An 11,386-nucleotide genomic window follows, 5' to 3' on the forward strand; every position below is an offset into this window, starting at 1 on the left:
AGTGTAATCCTCTTGTGGAATTAATCTGCTTTTACGAGCGTATGTTGTCATGCTGAGCTTGAAATAAATTGCTCTTGTGAAGGGTTAGCTGTGGGGTCTGTGTGTGTGTGTGTGTGTGTGTGTGTGTGTGTGTGTGTGTGTGTGTGTGTGTGTGTGTGTGTGTGTGTGTGTTTGTTTGTGTGTGTCTCGGCGGGTGGTGGTGTTGGTTTAGGATGTAGGCAGGATAGAAGTTCAAGTGTCTTTACCTTCTTTTACAGTTCAGTGAGCGCTTTATCTTGGACAGGGTCAGGATGGTTCTGGAGTCCAGCCCAAAAGTATTGAATGTAAGCCGAGGAATACACACAGTCAAACACACATTTACATCTAGGGACAACTGAGAGTCAAGAGGAAACTGGATTAACTCTGCAGAAACTTATATAAACAGTGGAAGAACATGTTCTCCAGGAGCAACTCCACATTGATGGTAATTCAGGTTCAAGACTGGAATGGGGATTGTTCTGTACAAAACTTTTTTATTACTATTAAGCACTGTCACTGGAGACTCCTTAAATACGGATTCTGGAGATGCCTTCCATACTGACTCTGATGAGCTCTTCTATACTGACACTAGAGAGTCTTTAAAAACTTGCACTAGACACTCTTTAAATACTGACACTGAAGACTCTTTACATATTAACACTGGAGACTCCTTCCATACTGTACTGGTTAAATACATCTTCTCACCAAAAAGAAAACAAACCTTGTGATGCCTACACATGTTTTTTTGTGGAGCATTGGATTTGCAGCATTTATGGTAAGAATGAGCTATTACTAAAGAAACCATTTCATAACTAAAAGTACAGAAAGTACAGAAGTACAGAAATATAAACTGAAGAGACTGAAAAGAATAAAATGTCCCCTGGTTGAGGGTGGAATGCGGCGCTCTCACTGCTGCAGCCTGGGTTCGAATCCCCAGTCAGGGAACCGACCCCAGTCACTCTTAGTGCCGGTCCCAAGCCTGGATAAATGGGGAGAGTTGTGTTAGGAACTCCAGTGTTGCGTTAGGGCATCCAGTGTAAAAACATGTGCCAAATCAAACATGCGGCGGATCCGCTGTGGCGACCCCTAATGGGAGAAGCTGAAAGAAAGATAGAAAAAGAATGTTAGAAAAAGAAATATGCGTATTAACCTTTTAGGTTTCGGCACATGCTTTACGGCATGTTGTACAGTGGAACCTTATCTTTCCTAATAAACCGGGATTAGCAGCATTGGATGAGTTTGTGACTCGTTAATAAAATAATAATGTAAGTAGTGCTTTTTTTATGCATGTTGTTTGTGTGTACTGCTTACACAAATTCAGCAAAATACATTCGTTATACGTTTTTCATTAAAAAAAACAGTGATCTGAAATCGCTGCTTGAGGCTTAGAGCTTTAGAATGATGTATAGTTAGTCATGGTTACTCTTCTTCCTTTTTATTTAATCTATTGCTAAACATTTACACCTGAGAACAATGGGATATCGTTGCACGGGTTAACTTTACCAAACCTCTGTCAAATGTCGACACACAAAACTACTAAACTACACTGTTTGGCCAAAAGCCTGCTTCATGAAGATTGTTGGTGGTTTTCAAGAGTTGAAGTGGAAGATCTTCGGTGGCCTGCTATTGAACATCTCTGGGATGAATTTGAACACATCATAGGCCTTCTCACAAACATCAGTACCTGACTTTATTAACACCCTTGTGGCTGAATGAGCTCAAATCTCCACAAGCAGACTCCGAAGTGTAGTGGAACATCTTCTCAGAATTGTGGAGATTATTATAAGAGCAAGTGGGAACAAAGAGTGGAATGTTCAGAAAGCACATACCAATCTTATGGTCAGGTGTTCACAAACTTATGTCGATATAGTGTCCGGTGTTATGTGGAAACCTCACTAATTGAATTTGCGACAAATAGTCTCGAGCATTATGACATCATTGGCTTTCCGCTTTGCTTCACTTGACCGATTTTCAGTGTAAATTGTTTGTATTCAACAATGCAAACATCTCTCTTGCTCACATAGATAAGCACACACACACACACACACACACACACACACACACACACACACACACACACACACACACACACACACACACACACACACACAGTAAATCCATGTCCATGTGTTTTTCCCATGTGACAGGGCCAGGTGTGCTCCTGCGTCCTCTGGGACAACATCGCTGTCATGAACTAACAAGGGAAATGCTTTGTGTCTTTTTTCCCAAGCTGTAATGTTATTTAAGAGATTAGATTTGGGTCTTTAGATCAGTCTATTGGTGTGTCATTTGAGTTTCTGTACATAATGGCATGTGTGTGTGGGTTTGTGTGTGTTTGAGATACAAACTGAAACCTAGGCATGTCCAGAGACATTTTTTCAGAGTGCGTGTGTGAGAAAAAAACAACAGAGATGTCGTTTTAAATTAAGCTGAATTGAGGTCAGGCTTTGCCTTTATCTTTACTGTCATTTTTTTACCTTTCCTTTTTTTCTCTTTTTCTAAAGCAAGTCATTTGGAAGCTTTTATCTTATTAAGGCATTAACGGAAACAGCTGCAGCAGCGCTCGTCCCAAGTGAAGGCAGAGGTCGGCGCTCTGAGGACGGACACGTCTCGTTAATAAACACTACAACTTTTGTGTTAAAAACTCAAAGTTAAATCTTTACAGTATGTCTGATTTGTTTACGAAGCGCTGATTCTGGAGACTTTAATCTCTGTAAAAGGAAAAACCTCACCAAACCAACAGTTATACACACTTTGTACATTTTGGACAGATCCCTGCGAATGAGCTGTTACTATGGAAACGGTAACGTACCAGAGCAAGGATATGAATATAAATTTGTAGCTGCACTACACTCACTGCAGTCAGAGCTGCCGACCAATCAGAATCCAGAATTCAACAGCGCTGTGGTGTAAACTTGTGAATGACTCGGTGTACGTTTGGATAATATTTAATAAAGAAATGTAGAACTTGAAGATGTTTTATTCAAAATCTTAAGCACGAATAGTATGTAGTCACTGAGGAAGAATAGAAGAAAATATATCAGAATAGAATAAAATAGAATAGAATAGAATAGAATAGAAGAATATCAAGATAGAATAAAAAGAATAAAAGAAAATATATCACAAATGGAATAGGAAAGAATAGAATGCAAGAAAATATATCTGAGTAGAATAGGATAAAATATGATAGAACAAAATAGAATAGTATAGTATAGAATAAAATAAAATAAAATAGAACTAGAATAGAATAGCATAAAATATATCTGAATAGAATAGAATAGAATATGATAGAATAAAATAGAATAGTATAGTATAGAAAAATAAAATAAAATAAAATAAAATAGAATAGAATAGAAGAAAGTATTTCTGAATAGAATAGAATAGAATAGAATAGAATAGAATAGAATAGAATAGAATATTGCTGAATAAAATAGAATAAAAGAAAGTATATCAGAACAGAACAAATAGAATTTATAATGCAGTATACCGTACATTGACATATCTGAATGGAATTTGGCAATAAAACAATAGAATCAAAAACAATAAACAAATAAAATAGAATTGAGAAGACCAGGGACTGGCAATGGCTTTTTCTCATGGTCCCAGTTGTCTGAGGGCTAAACAACATGAAATCATTGAAAATGTGCAGTGTGTGGTCAAAATATTGATTATTTGCGATTCACTCGGTGCCTTGTCTTTTTATTGTCCCCCTTCAAATCTTCCTCTATATAATTAACTTGCATGCATAATCAGCGACCTGGAGTTGACCTCGACAAAAAAAACCACACTGATGACATGATTATGCGATTAGTTCATTCTTTATTTCCTCTGTGCAGTACCCTTTGTGCCCCCTAGGGGTCACCGAGTTGGAGACCAAGGGCCTGTAAGATATACAGCTTGCTCGCTGGCATTTTGTGTATCATTCGTTCCTGGCTTCCTTCTCTATTTGCTAATGAGACTGCAAGCGAAGGAAACGACTGTAAACAGATTTCCACCCCCGCATCTCTTTCCACCAAAAAGGTGGCGCAAACTTTGTGTCCAGGTTGTGTCATGGGGACGGGTTTTCTCCAGTTTTCAAAACAGGAAACTGACATCACCGCTGTTCCAGATGTAACGACTTCAAGGGGTCCAAGCACCAGGGTCTGATCATGTACAGTGTGTAAAAAAAAAGGGAGTGTGGTGAAAAGGAAAAATTGGACAATAGGTAAAAATCAGGATTGGTTGAACAATTTGCAAACCACACACAGACACACACACATGCTCACATACTCACATACTTGTCCTCCATCTCCACTTTGAGACTAAACAACATCACCACGCAGGAAGGAACAGCCTGTCGCTAAATTATACCGAGCAGCCGTTTACATCCCTCCAGATAAATATTTACTGACCCGCCTTGTGATTAGCCACCTCCGCTAACTGTCCAGCCCGCTCGAGCCCTGCTTCTCTTCGGGACCACCTTGGTGAACAATGGGCCTTTCAAAGACACACACACGCACAGATACACGCACATAGAAACCCTCCAGACCTACAGCCTTGGGGACCAGGCAGGAAGTGGCACTCAGTGCCCCAGACGCAGTGTAGGAGTTTTGGGGGAGGGGAAACAGGTAATTGAACCCCTGCAGGTCTGGGTTGCTTTTCAGAGCTTGTCTAGGTTTGTATTTGTGTGTGTGTGTGTGTGTGTGTGTGTGTGTGGGTAGACCGAGATGGATTTCAGGGTCATTGAACACCGCTTAGCATTCTGTCAGGACATAGCGGCTTACGCAGGTCTGGGGAACAGATGTTGTGACAAGCCCCGCCCATTTCCCTTGATTGTATTGTGACTAATTAGCAGATGTTTCAATGTTATTATTGTATTAGAGCTGAAATGAATAGGCAGATGTGTGCGATGGCATTACAATTATTGTAATGTGTGTTTGTCCATGTGTGTGTGTGTGTGTGTGTGTGTGTGTGTGTGTGTGTGTGTGTGTGTGTGTGTGTGTGTGTGTGTGTGTGTGTATCAAAGCAGGATGTGATATTCTTTTAATACATATATGTCTATATTTATATGGCTTTTTAGAAAAGTGTTTCTCGTTTCTATCAATGTCTATATACATTTTTGCAATAGACCTTAGGTTATGTGCACCTTATTTTATCTCTTAACCTGTTGATGAATACTTATAACCAGGATTTGAATTTTTTTTCTAAATTATTAGTAAAAAAAAAAAAAAAAACCCGAAAAACCCTTGACATTTTACATTAAAATTTCAAATTTAACACTAGAGATACCCCAGGCTACCCCAGCAGGCGAATATCCTCATAGTATTAAGTCTTTTTCAGTTCATTTATATCATAATGACTTATGAGTCGAGTATTTGAGTTAAATCAGTGTAGCGCAGTTTTAGCGTACGTGCGCTTCCCCAGCAGAGTGAGTGAACATTATCCATGAAACATAATTAACCTGCGAAGGTGGAAAGTAACGAATTACATTTACTCGTTACTGTAATTAAGTAGTTTTTTTGTGTACTACTTTTTAAAGTAGTTTTAAAAACTAATAATTTCACTTTTACAAGTATTTTAGTTTGAAGTCTTGTAGTTAATTACAGTTGAAATCATATTCGTTACTGAGTAAAAAAAAAAAATAAAAAAAAAAATAAAAATATTGCAAGGGGAAAAGATCACGCTCCGCACTACTGCACTGATTGATTGATTGGCGGAGAACAAAAACTATATACTACCAAGAAATAAAGATGGATACAATTTAAAGCGAAATGCCGTCAAACCAAAAGTTGTTCAATGCGTGCGCTCACTGTCCCAATTCTGAATCTGCATTTGCAATTTCTCGTCATTATAACAGATATTTTTTTATATGCTGCAAAAACTCACATTAGACTCAAGTCATAGACTGTATTTGTTTTCTTTCATGAAAAACAACTAGTTTAAGATTTATATCTCACTGTCCTTTTTTAACTACAATCGAAACCCCCAACCCCCAAAAAATGTTTAAAGTACATTTAGAGAAGAGTGGAGAAGAGTGATAGCAGGAGTGATTTGTGATAGAAAAGTATCTGTGAGAGTGAAAGGGAAAGTTTATAGGACTGTGGTGAGACCTGAGATGTTGTATGGTTTAGAGACAGTGGCATTGAGTAAAAGACAGGAGGTGGAGCTGGAGGTAGCAGAGCTGAAGATGTTGAGGTTTTCGTTGGGAGTGTCGAAGATGGACAGGATTAGAAATGAGTTTATTAGAGGGACAGCGCATGTAGGACGTTTCGGGGACAAGGTGAGGGAGGCGAGATCGAGATGGTTTGGACATGTGTAGAGGAGGGACATGGGGTATATCAGTAGGAGAATGCTGAGGATGGAGAAAAAGAGAAAGGCCAAGGAGGAGGTTTATGGATGTGGTGAAGGAAGACATGCAGGTTGGTGATTTGATAGAGGCAGATGTAGAGGACAGGGTGGTATGGAGACGGATGATCCGATATAGCGACCCCTAATGGGAGCAGCCGAAAGAAGAAAAGAAGAAGAACAGTAACTTTTACTTGAGTAGAATATTTGATTACTCTTTCCACTTCTGCTAACCTGCCAAACTAGGTTGATTTTTAATTGCTTTTATTGGTATGGCAGGGATTCATTCCAAATCCTGCTAATAACAATTGCACGCTAATTAAGGTTACATGTGTTTTAGATTTAGTTTTCTGAACTCTTAGTTGGTCATTACTGAACCACAGTGGTAGGACCTTTGTGTTGTGAGGTGGTTTGTTCACATTAGGTATCATGCAGTTAAAGGTGAAGCACCAGGTTCAAAGACCCAACTGTGGCAGCTTGGCAGTGGTGGGGATTTGAACTCACAACCTTCTGATCATTAGGACAAAATCATAACCACTGAGCTACCCCTTCACTGTGCTACACCACTAGTTAAGACGAGGGTGGTTATGGCACTGGACTCTGTATCGGAAGGTCACAAGATTGAATCCCAGCCTCACCAAGCTGCCATTGCTGGGCCCTTGAGTAAGGCCCTTAAGCCTTACCTGCTCAGTTATAAGTTGTTTTGTAATAAAGGTATCAGCCAAATGCTTTAAATGTAAAATCAGGCCATGGGTTGAGACACACACACACATACATCTTCCTCATACCAACCAAACAATTGCATTAAAAAAGCCTCTCTGTAGCACTGGTGCAATTGAATAACCCCCTTGACTGCATCAGACGATGCCCACATTACTCTTGGCACGGTCTAGGTGATTTTGGCATTCTCGTCGGACTTTTTTTTCCCCTCCTCCACCGCACAATGCCCAGCTTACCGGTTCCCATTGTTAGTGCATTGTAAAGGACCTGAGTGAGACCAGCAGGCAAAGACAAAAGCACCAGTCACGCGTTGCAGGCAGTGGCGATTTCGCATGCACCTGGCATCCGCGGCAGACGAGGGACATTATTAATTGCTAATACATATTTATGTGGCACAAATTTGCCATTTGTTTGTGCATAAAATTATCAATAGGCACGGGGCGCTTAGCCAAAGAAACGGTGACCTTTTTAAAATAATAATATACGGAGCATGGTGTGGTGGCTGTTGTTGCGCAAGTGAGTGTGTGTGTGTGTGTGTGTGTGTGTACAATGTAAAAGCAGTGTCTGATATTTGACGTTTGAAAAAAACCACACAATGAGGAAAGTGAAGCGTCATTGTAGATGTGTTTCTGGCAGTGACTGAGTAGCTCCCAGGCCTTCTGACTACACACACACACACACACACACACACACACACACACACACACACACACCTTCAATTCAATAAGGAATAAATTAGTCCGGTTTCAAGTGACTCCTTCTCAGCACAAACACATTTATTTTCTATTAATGCCTGATCTGCTGTGCCTGCAGCCAAGTGGCCGCCAGACTCGATTACCATAAAGATTAGAACAAAGCTTTTTACATACAGGTGAACACACACACACACACACACACACACACACACACACACACACACACACACACACACACACACACACCAACAATATTGATACCACCTCCCAGGTAACATCTTTACAAAATAGCAAATAAAGAAATGAAAGAAAAATCTGGCAACCACCTTAGTCCTAATGTATTCCTTGCGCATCTTCATATCTGTGACATAGATGATTGTAAAGGCTTATTACCTCATGCCTTGACTGTCATCAAAGCAGCTTTCATTTTCATGGCTTTATTTTGATTTCAAGTTGACACAAAGTGACACATTTTGCATTCTGGCACTTTATCTTTTACAGTATATAAGTGTTATGTAGCAGTTATAATGAGTTATAAGTTCATTTCAGAAAACAAACATGCCTACAAATATAGTCTATTTCAAAAGGACAAATGTTTTACATAGTGAAGATTTCAAGTGTAACTGATCACCACATGGTTATGTAGGTAAAGGTTCCTACATCGGTATCAATGTATATAAGATTTATATGAATGCTTATGACTGCACAATGGCGTTTGTGTATCCTTCCCCATGCTGTTTCTATCTATAACATTATAAAATCTATAACAATGTTCAAATACTCTAATGCTAAGCTAAACTCAGCAATGGGTGTCTTTCTGTGCACTTATCTGCTTATGAGATTTTTACTAATTCATGATGTTATAATCACCAGGCTTTATACCATCATTATGAAGCCACGGCTACAGAAACTATCAATATTATAGAGAAACGCAGTAAAACAGAGTGCTGCATCACAGACTGGAATCTCATAAAGCGAGAATGAATGCCAGTACTAAAGCAAGAGACTTAATGAACACAATTCAAAAAGTCTCCTTTCACTGTAGCCACAGCTGCACTATGCACTTACATCATCTCTCGCAGAAGCATAAATATTAACCTCATAAAATGCCCATCTTTTCCGTGCATTTTTGTGGATGGATTATGTTTTTTCCTGGGGATTGAAATCAAGACAAAATTTTGTGGTCTGGTGCAAATTCTACAGGAAAGAAAATACAAAAGTATAAATGATTTTTGAAGCTTAACAATTGTTTGAAATATTTCCTCTCGATGTCCAGCTTTTCTTAAAAAAGTCCATCTTGCAAATGTTCTTGTAAATATTTCTGCAAACAAACCAATTCCAGCAGTATGGTTTCATGCCAAAGAAGAGCACAACAGATGCATTATTTGCTTTGAGAATGTTGATGGAGAAGTATAGAGAAGCTCAGAAGGAGTTGCATTGTGTGTTTGTGGATTTGAAGAAAGCATACGACAGGGTTGAGAGAGGAGTTGTGGTATTGTATGAGGAAGTCAGGTGTGTCAGAGAAGTATTTGAGGGGGGGTGCAGGACTGTATGAGGACAGTGTGACAGCGGTGACGTATGTAGTACGAATGACAGACTGGTTTAAGGTTGGACTGCATCAAGGATCGGCTCTGAGCCCTTTCCTGTTTGCATTGGTGATGGACAGGTTGACGGACAAGGTCAGACAGGAGTCTCCATGGACTATGATGTTTGCGGATGATATTGTGATTTGTGGTGAGAGTAGGGAGCAGGTTGAGAAGAGCCTGGAAAGGTGGAGGTTCGTGCTGGAGAGAAGGGGAATGAAAGTCAGTAGGAGTAAGACAGAGTACATGTGTGTGAATGAGAGGGAGGGCAGTGGAGTGGTGTGGTTGCAGGGAGAAGAGGTGGAGAAGGTGGAGGAGTTCATGTACCTGGGGTCAACAGTGCAAAGTAATGGAGAGTTTGTTAGAGAAGTGCAGGCAGGGTGGAGTGGGTGGAGAAGAGTGATAGCAGGAGTGATTTGTGATAGAAGAGTGTCTGCAAAAGTGATAGGGAAAGTTTATAGGACTGTGGTGAGACCTGCGATGTTGTATGGTTTAGATACAGTGGCATTGAGTAAAAGACAGGAGGTGGAGCCAGAGGTAGCACAGCTAAAGATGTTGAGGTTTTCGTTGGGAGTGATGAGGATGGACAGGATTAGAAATGAGTTTATTAGAGGGACAGTGCATGTAGGATGTTTTGGAGACAAGGTGAGGGAGGCGAGATTGAGATCGTTTGGACATTGCAGAGGAGGGACATGAGGTATATCGGTAGGAGAAGAGGAAGACCAAGGAGGAGGTTTATGGATGTGGTAAGGGAGGACATGCAGGTAGTTGGGTTGAAAGAGGCAGATGTAGAGGACAGGGGGGTATGGAGACGGATGATCCGCTGTGGCGACCCCTAATGGGAGAAGACGAAAGAAGAAGAAGAAGATTATGATTATTATTAGTGCGCTTTATGAGCGTCCAATCAAAAGACCTGAAAATGCTGATAGTATTGTACTGCTAGATCTGATTAAATCTGATTGGTTAGGCAACATCTATTAACATTTATACTTTATTTACACTCCAGGTGCCCACACTGCTGATTCTAATGTCAAGGCAGCTTTATTTTATACTGGCAACACATGATATGATGGCTGAAATATGATTGGATAGAAACTCAAAGCAGCAGAAACTTGAAACAGCACAACTGAGAGAAACAATGAAGAAATATGAAAGTGCGAATACTTTAACACATATTCATAAAAAAATTAAATAAAAGGAAGTTAAAGTCAGTGATTCTGATTTCTTAGGGCCAGCAGAGAGGCCTTGCTGGCCCTGATGGCCTTCCACTGTATATTATCTCTGGCACATGACATATCTGTCTTATAAGCAGATATTAGGGTTCTATGATCGCATAATGTATGATATCATCGTAACATTATAGCAGGGGGTTTGAGGTGTTTATAACCATGTCATGACACCATTATGACAGGTTGATGTATTTTCTGTGCTAAAGTCTGTGCTTATAAGATTTGTATGCACACTTATATCCATGTAATGAGACCATAACGGATGGTTATGCATTTTTTTTTTCTTTATATAAAGGCTTTTCGTTTACAAGTTGTTTTTTAATAGTTATAGAAATATTGTGACATAATATTGTTGTAGATATGTAAGAATTGCGTCTTATAATTGTTTATGAGCTGTTTATGAATACTCAATAAACGCTTGGCATCAGGTGTATATATGTGTACTTTTTTTAAGTTGTTGGATAAAGTTTCTTCACAACACATTAATGACTAGTTATGTGTTTTATATGATGTGTTTATGTCTATATTAAATATCAACTTCATTCCAGAAAGCTAATGATCTTTTTCTCTTTCTCCCTCTTTTCTGACTCTTTATGCTCTCTCTGCTGTCTTCTTCTCTTCATCCCTCTATATTGATTTACTTCTGCCTCTGTTCATCATCTTTATCTCTTTCTATCTCTCTTTTACTCCTTACACTTTTATTTCTCTCCTCTTACTTTCTCTTCATTCTTCATACTTCTCCCTTTCTTCATTCCTGTCTTTCTCTTCATCTTGCTTACTTACTGCTCTCGTCATCTCTCTCTCTCTCTCTCTCTCT

General features: G+C 39.5%; 1 protein-coding gene across 12 annotated transcripts in view; it reads left to right on the plus strand.

Moving 5' to 3' along the window:
• sox5 (SRY-box transcription factor 5) overlaps window positions 1–11,386 on the plus strand; it is a 244,954-nt gene that overhangs the window by 21,151 nt on the left and 212,417 nt on the right. The window lies entirely within an intron of this gene.

This window comes from Silurus aristotelis, assembly GCF_946808225.1.
Source record: "Silurus aristotelis genome assembly, chromosome: 24".
Lineage (NCBI taxonomy): Eukaryota > Metazoa > Chordata > Actinopteri > Siluriformes > Siluridae > Silurus > Silurus aristotelis.